General features: G+C 41.8%; 1 protein-coding gene and 1 pseudogene across 1 annotated transcript in view; both read left to right on the plus strand.

Annotated features, from left to right (window-relative positions):
- TPRG1 (tumor protein p63 regulated 1) overlaps window positions 1-13,158 on the plus strand; it is a 110,771-nt gene that overhangs the window by 22,464 nt on the left and 75,149 nt on the right. The gene's annotated exons all lie outside the window — the stretch shown is intronic.
- Window positions 4,876-6,791, plus strand: LOC102731195 (malate dehydrogenase, mitochondrial pseudogene; annotated as a pseudogene).

Consider the following 13,158-nt stretch of genomic DNA (forward strand, 5'->3'; position numbering starts at 1 on the left):
GGATCTTAGTGCCTGAAAAATCCCTTTAAATAGGAGAGCTAATCTAATTTAGGTATCAGCCCTCATGGCAAAGATAACACTCTGAGTTTACCACACAATTTTCTCTTCCTGGATTTGCTGAGACTACACTTCTTAGCCTCTTTGAGGTTAGATTGGGACTCAGTTTTATTGGGCTGAGTCTGGGCCAATGGGAAGTGAGCAGAAGACATGTAAACCACTTTTAAGTTTGACCTTTAAAAATAGCTCATATATTCTATTTCCCTTTCTCTTCTTATGGTGAATCTTGAAGACCATATACTTATTGTAGCTAAAAGGTAGAAGCAACTTGAATCATTGAATGATGGCTTAGAAGAACCACCAAGTACAGCCAACCTCCATCAGGCTATAACATGAGCAAGAAGTGGATGTTTGTTGTGTTAAACCATTGATATGTCAGTAATTTGTTATTGAAGCAGAACCTTGTCTATTCTGATGAATGTACCCCTTCTCCTAGAGGTCTTCCCATGTCTGCGTTTGTATTTCATGGGGGTCATTTATGACACGAAGCCTTGGTAACTCATTTGGCATAGGAAATGAGAGAGCAGGAATGAAGAAAAGCCATTGTTTTTTGGTTTGTGTAGGTAAAGTGAACTGAGGTGGAATTTTTCAAGATAGGCCAAACGAAGAAGAGTAGGTTTGAGGATTAAAAGTATGAAATTAATTTTGGACATGTTATATTAGAAGGATTTTTAGCTTTATGTCATGGATGATCTCATAACTATCCTTGAGGGCAAATAGTGTGGTCTTACATGTTTAATTCCCTGTAGTATCTAGTATCTAGATACCGTTTATATTTGTTGATGGGTTGGTTTCTTCACTGGATCAGCTGAATTCTGGAGGAAATTGTCTGACTCCTTGAATCAATGAATTCCTCTGAGAGCTGTGAATATGCTTATTCTTTTTGTGACAGGAATTGTCTTGAGTTGTCCACACACTCAAAGGAAGTATCGTGTTTAAATCACAATAGCTTATTTATGCTGCTTTACTTCTTGGCTTCCCCTTTCCCTGAAATCTACATTTTCTTGAACAGTTTTAAGCAGGATGCTATCGCTCTTTGTAAAGATATTTCTCATTAGGTAGACTGTAAAAGCCAACACGAAATGTCAAATCCAAGTTTGTTGCACAAGCAATTTGGAAGGTCATAATGATCCCCACAAGATGCATACCAGCAGCTAACTCAATTTTTGATTTCCCCAAATGACTTTTCTTGTGAAATCTGGTTTTCACATCTTCCCATGCTTTTCCCTAATGGCCTACTTTTATATTAGAAAAATAACCCGGAGGAAGTATTTTACAAAAGTTATTGTTTTTATTTTTCTTTGTAATCTCTTAGGTTATACCTTGGTGTTTTTTCCTAGAAGAAGATTTTGCATAGAGTAGGTACTAAATAAGTATTTGTTGACGGTTTAAAGATCTTGGTTTGAGCTGGAAGGAAATGTAGGGATCATCTAGTGCAATCTTGTCCATTTACAGATGAGAAACTGAAAGCCAGGAGAATTGAAATGTTTTGGCCAAGGTCACACAGCTGATCAAGTGCAGACCTGCTGCTATTACTAATGATGCTACTCTTTAATTATGTGCATAACTCAACAGTTTCACAAAGCCATAATTTATCTCATCTGTGAGGTAGGAAACACAGACATAATCAACACTTTTGGTTTTTTAACAAAGAAGGAAATTGAGGCCCAGGAAAACCAAGTCAAACAGTTGAATGATCTTATTCATTTATTCCACAGACTTGATTGAACCCCTATTATTGGCCAGGCTCTGTTCCTGCTCTGTTCTAAATATGAACAAAACAGACAGAGTCTCTGTCCTTTTATCAGGGAGAAAAAAAGGAGAAAACACTATAATAAATAATAGCTGAAACAAGCTAGCTTGCCTCCTGACTCCAATCCGGTGCTGTTTTTCTCTACATCCTTGTTAATTAATTAAAACCAATGGAATTTCTGATTGATTGATTAACTCTCTCGTACTAAGGAAAAGTAAACCTGTTAAAGGATTTCTCCTGTGAAGAATGCAAAGCATTTTAGGTGCAGCAATAACACGAGGGCTTCAGAGAGTTATATAATTTTACGTGCTCAAGAGAATATGGGGAAATACCGGTCCATGTTCTCTTTCTCTCCAGTTTTGAGATTTATGACTGGTCAGTTACAACAATAATAACAACTGAATATTGGCACAAGAAATGTATTTGATTCAGTGGGTAACATTTGACAGCCTTAACTTGTAAAATGTAGCAAAGTTCTTGCAGGAAGCTCCAGCAGAATATGTAATACACAAGAAGGTATTCAGGGAACAGGGAAATAAAATCAAAGGAACCTGCTACCCAATCTGTTTCATTAAATATGAAAATTAAAATGCCTTAACAAAATGCTTTCTCTTCCTCTCTCCTCCCAACAAACAAAAGCTTTGGTAGGCAGCCTGAAATTGCTCATCAAGGAAAAAGACCAGACTGATTCTAAATGGCTTCTTTTGAATGAAGCAATTAATGCTAAAAGGAACATGTTGTCTCCTCAGCATTTGTAAGGTAAAACATTCATTGTACTTCCTGGCACTCTGTCAAGCCTCTCCTTGACCTAAACCAGTAGAGAAATGGTCTGCTGCTTGTGCTCTTGACCTCTGGTAATCAGGAGGATTTGGCTGATTAACTTGACAGCAGTGATTCTCCTTAGGACTAGGAGTACGTCTGGGAACTGTATTCCTGGATCCTTCTTTCTCAGACCCTGACTTGCTGGCTTTGGCAGGTCCATCAAGGTTGGCATCCCCTCCATTTAAAATAGAGATGTTACCTTATGATTGTTAGGTTCTGAAATGCAGTAGAGTAATGCAACAGAGTATTATCTTAATTGTATTTGTTCTGGTGATTCAGCTTTTTTCAAGAACATTACCTTCTTAAAGATACTTTTCATTTGCTCACTAACTCATGCATTTATTCAGAACACATTAATTAATGGGGTCTGTGTATCCGAAACAGTAGGGAATGTTCTGGAGTAGGGACACAGATTAAGACATAGTGCCCATCCTCAAGGAGTGCTCAGTTTAAGGTGGAGGGTGGGCAGAGACTCCTTATGACAGTAAAACCTGGCTTAGTGGAGGGGCAGCTGCAAGGCGCACTGGGATTATGGAGGGGTGGTGGGAGCTCTCTCTGTACCACGAGGACTCTGGACTGGGCTGGAGACGTCGATGGCCAGGAGGGCTTGGATTTACTTTTGTGCAGCCCCTGCCACCTGCAAACCTCAAGTGGAGACTTTCTCTTTTACCTGTTTCATGTGCACATATTTCTTATAAGAGGTTTTTAGAACAGTGTTTTATTTAAAAAAATACAGATGAGCCATATGAATGGTCTCTATTAATTCACTTAATGCTCCCTTAAATAATCCAGGTAGCAGGAGGCAATGTCCTCCCCATTTTACATAGGAGGAAAATATTTATCTTAAATAAACATTTGTTATTTCACGGTCAGTGCTAAAAGTAATGGTCTTTATTTCTTCCTCCATGAAACCATCCTACTGAAGTATTTTCACAATTAGGGAAGGTCAGTAACTGGCATGAAGCAAGACAAATATTTGTGGAATGGCTGAATGATGACAAAGATTAGACCTATCTTTGTATAGAATACTCATTTTAAAGACATTGTAACATTTAGTTTGTTAGCCTGAAAGTGAAATATACTTTCTACCAAAGTGACAGTAGATCTCTAAATGAGATCCTGTGATTCACTTTAATTCAGTTTAGTAGGTGGTGATCTTTCAGGTACCTGCCCATGCTTAAATTTGCTTATACTTTTTGTTTTCCAATCTTGGATGGTAAAGGTAGATTTTATTCATTTAATTAATTTCGATGCCACTACGTCAGGAAGTTTGCTTATACTCAAACAAGAGGCGTTATTTTTTTCAACATTTGCTTTATTATAATGTGGGATAAGAGGGTGGAAACCCTGTATTCCTGAGTCAGGGATAGAGGTTCAGAGTTTTGTTCCTCCACAAGCTAACTGTGTAACTGTGGGCACATTTCTTTGTCTTTCCTGGTTTCAGCTTTCTCAGGTGTGAAATGGGGTACCGATCCCAGCTGACCTCCCCTTATTGTTGAGGATCAAACGAAATGATCTAATTGAAAGTATACTCTGAACTATAAAGTGCTGTGTAAGTGAAGGTGCTTATTATTATTCATTGAGCCCTGGGCCTGTCAGACCATATGATCTTTTTCCAGGGTTGTTTGTTTACAGTTGATTAACAGCCCCTGCAAACTGCCTGCTTTTTGAGGTCTGCAGCAGAGCGGGGATTGGCAAAGAAATAAAAAACAGTTCCTCTCCCACTTAATCCTTCTTTGGACTCCCTATCTGTGTGTCGTCTTAATCACAAGGCTCAAATGAAGCAGTACCTTCCAGTCCTACTTGAGGATTCCAGGGGCTTGAGGGCCTCATTTCAGGGACGACCATCCAGGGAAGACCCCCGCCCTTTGCAGAATTCCTCATATCAGACTTTTTTCTTTTTTTTTTTTTTTCCAGTTAGAGATTTCATTGCCTGCTCAGAAAATGGAGCTTCTGGCTTTTTAGTTTTGTTTTGTTAGATTTTGATTGACATAGAAAAAATGTCTTTAACAATCAGCAAAGTGCTTCTGCAAGAACATCACACTGACAGTAGTCCATCTTTCTCGTCTCCTATCAAATTCACTTTCCTGACCAAGTGCAAGGTGGATTTCTCCCTGCCCGCACTATAGGCTGCTGATGCCTGGAACAGAGCTCAGCTCCTTCTCCTAGTTCACAGCATCATTATAGATAATAAAAAATCTGGAAGCAGGACTTTGCTAGCAGTTTAGGTTTGGGGATGATGCATGAGACAGAAGTCCATTTTGGGTTATGAGGTGCTGACACCAGGAAAACTCCTTGTTCCAGATAAAATAAGTCAATTTGACTCAGAAGACACGGGGAGGGTAGAACTATACTCTTGTAAGGAGGCATGACCTCCTTCTAGGATTATATATATATAATAAACCATTCTGCTTTTAGACAGAACTTGAAGGTTATGCTTCTGTCTTTAGATGAGGGAAACTGGTCATGGAAGCAGACAATGGCTGGACTTCCAGCTTCACCCCCTACCAGCTGTATGCTAATGGAACCAATCTGCATTTATTTATAAAATGGGGATTAAAATCCTGCCTCATCACTCTCTGGTATGTTTTGAGGATTAAGTGACAATGCCTGTGCATGATGCTTTCTGATTTTTAAGGCCTTTTCACATGAGAAGTGACCAGTATGTAGTTAGAAAAACACATGTTTAGGGGCGCCTGGGTGGCTCAGTCAGTTAAGCGGCTGCCTTCGGCTCAGGTCATGATCCTGGGGTCCTGGGATTGAGCCCCACGTCCGGCTCCCTGCTCAGCAGAGAGCCTGCTTCTCCCTCTCCCTGCCACTCTGCCTACTTGTGCTCTCTCTCTATCTCTCTGTCAAATAAATAAATAAAATCTTTAAAAAAAAAAAGAAAAGAAAAACACATGTTTAGGGGGCTTTGATATGTGTCTGAATCCCATTCCAATTATTGGCTAGCTCTGTGACCTTGGACAATTTGCTTAAACTTACTGAGCATAGGTTTCCTCATCTTTCAAATGGGGATGACAATACCCGAGGCTGGGCAGAGCGGGCAGGGAGGTCCAGTATAGAGTGGAGGTTGGTCGTGGGTGTCACCTGCCCGGAGCCAGCTTCTCCACCTGCGGGTCCATGCCCTGCCTGCCCCAGCCCTGCTCTCCGCCCTCGCCTGCCCTGCGGGCACCACTCTCCTCCACAGCTTCAGCCCCTCAGCCCAGAACAAGGCTACAGTAGCTACGTTAGGGGCTTCTGGAGGAGGAATCGGGCAGCCCCTGAGCCAGCCGCCTGACCCTCTATGGTATTGCTCGGACACCTCGAGTGGCCGCAGATCTGAGCCACATGGAGACCAGAGCAACCATGAAAAGCTACCTCGCACCTGAGCAGCTGCTAGGCTGCCCGAAAGGTTGCGATGTGGTGGTTATTCCAGCAGGAGTCCCAAGGACACCAGGCATGATAGGGATGACCTGTTCAACACCAGTGCCCCAATCGTGGCCACCTGGCGGCTGCCTGCACCTGGCATTGCCCTGAGGCCATGATCGGCATCGTGTCAAACCCGGTTAACTCCATCATCCCAATGGCAACGGAAGTTTTGAAGAAACACAGAGCATACCACCCCAATAAAATCTTTGGGGTGACAACCCTGGACATTGTCAGAGCCAACACTTTTATTGCAGAACTGAGGAGTTTGGATCCTGCTTGAGTCAATGTTCCTGTCACTGGCAGCCACGCCGGGAAGTCCATCATCCCCCGATCTCCTGGGGCACTCCCAAGGTGGACATTTCCCACGACCTGTGGACAGCCGTCACTGGGAGGATCCAGGAGGCCCGCACGGACATGGTGAAGGTCAAAGCTAGAGCAGGCTCTGCCGCCCTGTCCATGGCTATGTGGGAGCCTGGTTTGTCTTCTCCTCTGCGGAGGCAATGAACGGAAAGGAAGGAGTTGTCCGGTGTCCCTTCGTTAAGTCCCAAGAAACAGACGGTGCCTATTTCTCCACACCATTCCTGCTGGGGACAAAAGGCATAGAGAAGAATATAGGCATCGCCAAGATCTCCCCTTTTGAAGAGAAGATAATAGCAGAAGCCATCCCTGAGTTAAGGCCTCCATCAAGAAGGGAGAGGAGTCCGCGAAGAACATGAGAGAGCAGCTAGCGAGCAGTCTGTTTCCCTAACTTATGGAGACATTATGTCCCTATAAAGCTATCTCCCGCTGCTTTGTGTTTCAGTTGTGTTAACCACAAGTGTTGTGTCAGGGTCCCTGTCCCTTCCAAATCACAGGTCTATCTGTGGGTACGTCAATAAAAGCAGGCTTTGGTTTTCTTTTTCAAGAAAAAAAAAAAAAGGAATGACAATACCAACGTTGCAGGGACATCAGGAAGGAGTAAATGATACATGTGAGGTGCTTAGCTGGGTACCTGGCATGTGGTATGCACTCTCTACGTGGTTGCTAGTTCTGTCTTACTTGCTTTCTACCAAACACTGTGAGGAGAGAACAGCTCTTATTCACATGGTTTCCATTGTGAAACGGTTGGTAACCGGTGGCCTGGAAAGATGAAGTGTGTTGCTCTACTTAAATCCAGCAGGAATATCTTATAAAGCAACGCATACACTTAGAGATTGTGACTACTGTTGGTTAGAATAAAATTGCATCTTCCCTTTGAAGCAGTGAGCATCCTTCCTGAAGGAAGGGGAAAGACACCCTAAGATTTCATGCTGTTGATTCATGGAAAGCCTATTATTCTCGCTCCCAAGTGTCCCTAGAGCCCGGGACATGTCCTACAGAAGATCTTTGTTGTTAGTATTTCTGATCTACTTCTGAGGTGGGGAGAAGGGAATGTGGGAGTCTCAACTGAAAGGGAAAATGAGGATACCCACGGGAAGTCATTCTCAGCAGCCAGGAAGGCACTGGCAACAGGAGACCATGACTCAGATGGCCGCACCATTAGAAACCAGAGTCCCGGAGGGCAGAATGCCGGAACCGGAAGGAGCTCAGAAATCATCTGGGTGATTACATATGGGGATAAGCAGAAGCTATTTACCAATGGTAAAATCATAGCTGCAGCAGTATGTGCTGTTACCAATATACCAAGTCAGTGGTGAATCTGATCCAGGACTTGGGCCTTTTCCCTCCTGATTTAGAAAGTGTCACCTTTGCTTTGGAAGCACTGTAGGAAATCTTGACATGAACATGACCCAATCCTTACCCTCAAAGCCAAAAAGGAGATAAAATGCAGACATATGTGGCTGTGATCCCAGGTAAAGGTCTTAGGCATTTCTCAAAGTAATGTGGAGAGTCAGAAAAACAAACCTTATACCCGGTTTGGAGAATCGGTACAAACTCACAGGAGAGGTGGCCTTCAAGCAGAACCTCGATGACCAGATGGTGTGCTAAAGAAAGATGTAGATGCAGTGAATGGCCCTAAAGCAAAAAGATGATCATTTCCGGATGAGGTAGAGAGAGTCTAAGTTATTTTTCTTCCCTCAGCCTCAGGTTCTCATCAGGAAACAGGCACAGGCATACTTCTCCTATGTGGTCCACTAATGTATGTGAAAGCATTGTGCCCAAATGCTCCCTCTTTTTCTCTCATTCCCTCCCCACAGATCCCAAGAGGTGGTCCATCTTCTGCGCTGTTGGTAGTTCTGATATTTTTCCTTGTGGTTTAACAATTTACGTAACACTTCAATCACTGGGCTTCTGTAAGGGGTGGGTAATAAAAATACCCAAAGAATTTGAAAAGAAATTTTGCACAATTGCAAGTCAGAGAGAGAGAAAATTCCTCCGAGTCATGCATTCCCCGTGAACTCGCTTTGCCAGAGTCAAACTCCTGTCATTGACCTTTGTGTTTCCCTCCTGGAGCACGCACTGCTGTGGTGTTCAGGTGAGGTTGTTATGCCAAAGGGTCCTCAGAGCTGAGCACATCAGCACTGTATAAAGAGAGGCTGAAGGAAGGAAGGGGTGTCTTAAAGAAAGGGACTGACAATTGGAAGTTGGGTAGAAGTAGGATTGCCAGAATTAGTAAATAAAAATATAAGATACCCAGTTGGTTTGAATGTTAGATAGTCAAAAATATGATTAAGGTAAGTATGTCTCAATTATTACATGGGGTATATTAAGACTAGAATGATTATTTATCTGAGATTCAAATTTAATGGGGAATCCTGTATTTTATCTGGTAACCCTAAGTGGATGGGGAAGGACATAGTAATGGGGCTAAAGAGTAATAAAAATAATATATTTATAAAGAAAGAGCTTATAGATTTTTTTAAAATAATTTATTTGAGAGAGAGAGGGAGGGAGAAAGCATGAGGAGGGAGAGAGGAGGGGCAGAGGGAGAAGCAGACTCCCTGCTGAACAGGGAGCCCAATGCGAGATCCGATCCCAGGAACCTTTGATCATGACCTGAGCCGAAGGCAGCCGCTTAACTGACTGAGCCACCCGGGCTCCCCAGATTTATAGTTTTAAACGTACCCTCGGAGGGCGCCTAGGTGGCACAATCTGTTAAGTGTCCGACTTTTGATTTTGGCTTAGGTTGTGATCTCAGGGTCGTGAGATGGAGCCCTGTATAGGGCTCCGCACTCAGTGTGGAGTCTGCTTGAGATTCTCTGTCCCTCTCCCTCTGCCCCTTCTACTCTTGCACTCTCTTTCTTTCTCTCTCAAATAAATAAATAAGTCTTAAAGGGGGGGGGGGGGCTCCAGTTTCTTTTTTTATTTGGTTCTCAAATAGGTAGATGCTGTTCCTCTAGTTTTGGACGTGATGAAAGATGAGGTTCAGGCGACTTACCTAATGCCCCAGAGGGTGGCAGTGTTAGCATTCCAGCTCAGTTACTTTTTTTTTTTTTTTAAAGATTTTATTTATTTATTTGAGACAGAATGAGAGACAGAGAGCATGAGAGGGAGGAGGGTCAGAGGGAGAAGCAGACTCCCTGCCGAGCAGGGAGCCCGATGCGGGACTCGATCCCGGGACTCCAGGATCATGACCTGAGCCGAAGGCAGTCGCCTAACCGACTGAGCCACCCAGGCGCCCCCAGCTCAGTTACTTTTTAAGCTTCTTATTTTGAGATAATTTTAGACTTACCAAAATGTTGCAAAACTAGTAGAGTGCTCTTCTATCCCCTTTAGGCAACTCCTCTTTACATTAACATCTTAAATACCCATAGAACAATAATCAAAACCAAGGAGTTAACATTGGTACAGTACTATTATTCACTAAAGTATGGACTTTATTCAGATATCACCAATTTTTCCACTAGAGGCCTTTTTCTTTCCCAGGATCCATTTCCACTTCCCACATCATTGTCAGTTGTCATGTTTCCTTAGTCCCCTACCATCTGGAACGGTTCCTCGGTTTTTCATTGTCTTTCATGGATCTTAGCACTTTTGTCCAGTACTGATGAGTTATTTTGTGGGATGTCCTGCAGTTTTGGTTTGTCTGATGCTTTCTCAGGATTCTATGGAAGGCATTGGGAAGGAAACCGCAGAGGTGATATGTCCTTCTCAGGGCATAACATGTGTATTACGTTGACATGTTCTGTTGGTGATATTACCCTTGACCACTTGCTAAAGATGACATCCGCCGGGTTTCTCCACTGTAAACCTACTGTTTTTCCCTTTGTGATTACTAGATATTTTTAGAAGAGATACTTTGAGACCATGCGCAAATCCTGCTTCCACCTAACCTTTCACGCACCAGTTTTAGCCTCTACTGGTATCACTTGCTTGCTGCCATGCTTAGTGTGTCCCAGAGGTCATTTTCTAGTTTCTTCATCCCTTCTACATTGATTAATTGGAATTCTTCCGTAGGAAAGAGCTATAGCTTCACCCCACTACCTCGTTTAAGCTCAGTTATTGTCATTCCAAGTTTATTGTTCCTTTCACGAAAGCAAAGGCAAAGGAGAAAGTGAAAAAATTTGCGTTACTGTAGAGGTATGATTGTTTCAGATGTGCAGTGGAAAGGAGGTGGGACTAATTTTGTTCATCTCACAAGTATTGATCAAACATTTCTATCCAAGGCATTGTACGATGTACTGTGAAGGAAAGAGAAATGTGCAAAAAATCCAAAGGAGGCTGATAAATCAAAGATTCATACTTAAGGTACTTTTTATAAAAGGGATAATGAAACTTCTCAACTGAATATTGAACTGAAAAATAGTCACACCGATGATTATGACAAGGGCAAGTGTATCCTAATGCAGTCAGTTATGAAGCCCTCCCTGAACGGCCAAATCTGTGTAGTGTAGAACATCTCCAACAAGATGATCGTGATGCGTGTGAAGATCCTGGTACCTTAGTTTGTAGGGTTATAAAGCATTTTAGCCTTTTTCTCCTAATTCAGAGAGAAGAACCGACTAGAAGATAACCATTTGACTGCCTTTGGGGCCCATGATTCCTCTCCTGCCTGAAAGACAGTATGAGGCTTCAGAGAATTCAAGCTCACTCCTCATTAGGAAATTGGGAATTAATTTGTATATAGTACCTGGAAGAGTTAAGTTTCTATTTTTGGTGACTAGAACTGACCATACAAGCATAATCCCAGTGTCCCAAATATCATCAGAGGATAAAGGACTGGCATGGTCAAAAGATTTCCAAACCATAGCACATTATTTTAACCAGCAGTTAATAAAGCTAAAGGGCAGCTTTACAGAGAACACTAATTATCTATCCTCTTGTGTGGAGTGTAATGAGATCCAGCTAGGGGCAAATATAGATTCTCCTTGAGTGGGTCAGTGGTTTATTCTCCTGTCTCCTATCAGAGTAATCATTTGCATATTCAGGCAGAATGTGAATTGTTTAGGACACCCTTGTGAAGAATGCTGTTGTGAAGAGAACCTAGCTCCATTACACTAGTGTCATTAAAAAAAAAAAAAAATCTGTCCAACAGGAGAGCTTATTCTAGCTTTCATTTACATTCATTCATTACATTCATTCATTCATTTTCATTTATATGCTTCTTCGACTGCAGATAAGTCTGAGATTCAGGTAATACCTTGCATTTTTGAGATGAGGAAACCGAGATTCAGTGGCATTATGTCATTTTTGCTAACCATGGTGGATCTAGATCTTGGATCCAAATGTTCTGATTCTAGGAAGTGTGTTTTTAGCCTTACACCATATTGCCTCTGGTCAGTGATATTCTTAAAATTCCTTATGACTGTAAGTAGAGTGGTCATATGACCCACTTTGCTCAGAATGGTTCAGATTTATACTTTATGCCATGGTATAATTATCGATAGGATGACTTTCTACTCTAAAAAAAATAAAATAAAATGTCCTGTCTTGGACAAGAGAACAACATATGGTCACCCTATCCATAGTAAGGCTCAGAGAAATTCTAGCTGGGAATTCATGCAATCTTTAAACGTATGTTAAGGAAATTACTAATAAACTCCCTAAGTGTTAAAAACTAATTAAGCCAGGGGTACCTGGCTGGCTCAGACAGAAGAGCATGCAACCCTTGATCTCGGGGTTGTGAGTTCGAGCCCGACGTTGGGTGTAGTACTTACTTAAATAAAACATTAAAAAATGTTTTTATGTGATTATGCCATTTAAATATATTATGAAGCATTCTGATGTTGGAATAGTATGCACATATAACATACACACATACACATATACATAATATTTAATGATCTGGGAAAACTCAAAAAAGGCAAAATTATAATAACAATTCAAATTGTATGTGCACGTGGTAACAAGACTATAGATGATTTTCTTTTTAAAAATACATTTCTGTATTTTCCCAAATAGCCCATAATGAACATGTGAAAAATTTACAGCTAAAAATTATCTTTAAAATCTCTCATTTAGAATGAAGGGATTTCTTTTGACAGGAGAATATAAAATTGTCACCTCAGAGAAAGTAAGCCTGCATAGATAGGAGTCTAATAACATAGTAATAATCCTTCTTACAAGTAGAACAGAGCTTTATATTCCCAAGAACTTTCTGATCACATTTTCTCGCTTAATCTTCCGAAGAAGGCTCATAGTCAGTAAGCTAATGCCCCATTTCACAGGTGAAGCCAAAAATGCAGAGAAGACACTGAATGAGGCAGATGTGGGAGCTCTGAGGTTGTCCCAGGTAAGCCCCTCCACCACTGACTCTTATACTTTTCCTATATTGGTTTTTAAAGCTAACAGTGAGACCCTGAGCTAACAGTTAGAAGGTAGTTCCTTTGCTCATGCTGCTAGTCTCTCATGTTGAGCACAGGGAGAGCAGGGCATATTGCTGCCACAGTGTAACATGGGAAATGAGAAGCTTTTCCTTTATTTAAGCAACCATTTAGCCAGCCATTAATTTCAATCTCCAGCCATTCGAAAGAACACTGACTACAACTCTGAGACAGGTTCCAAGCCTGAATTTGTTGTGACTGTGTCTGCCGTATGATTTACGGCGACTTGCTTTTTCCCTCTGGTCCTGGATTTCTCCGTCTGCAGAATGAAAACTTGTAACCAGATCACCTCTATGGTTCTCTCTGGCTCTGACAGTATGTGATTCCAAGCTTCTGAGCTTCTGAGGGAAAAAGTGAATTCCAAAGCTGTAT

This window comes from Leptonychotes weddellii, chromosome 1 (assembly GCF_054177405.1).
Source record: "Leptonychotes weddellii isolate Sample4059 chromosome 1, ASM5417740v2, whole genome shotgun sequence".
Taxonomy (NCBI): Eukaryota; Metazoa; Chordata; class Mammalia; order Carnivora; family Phocidae; genus Leptonychotes; species Leptonychotes weddellii.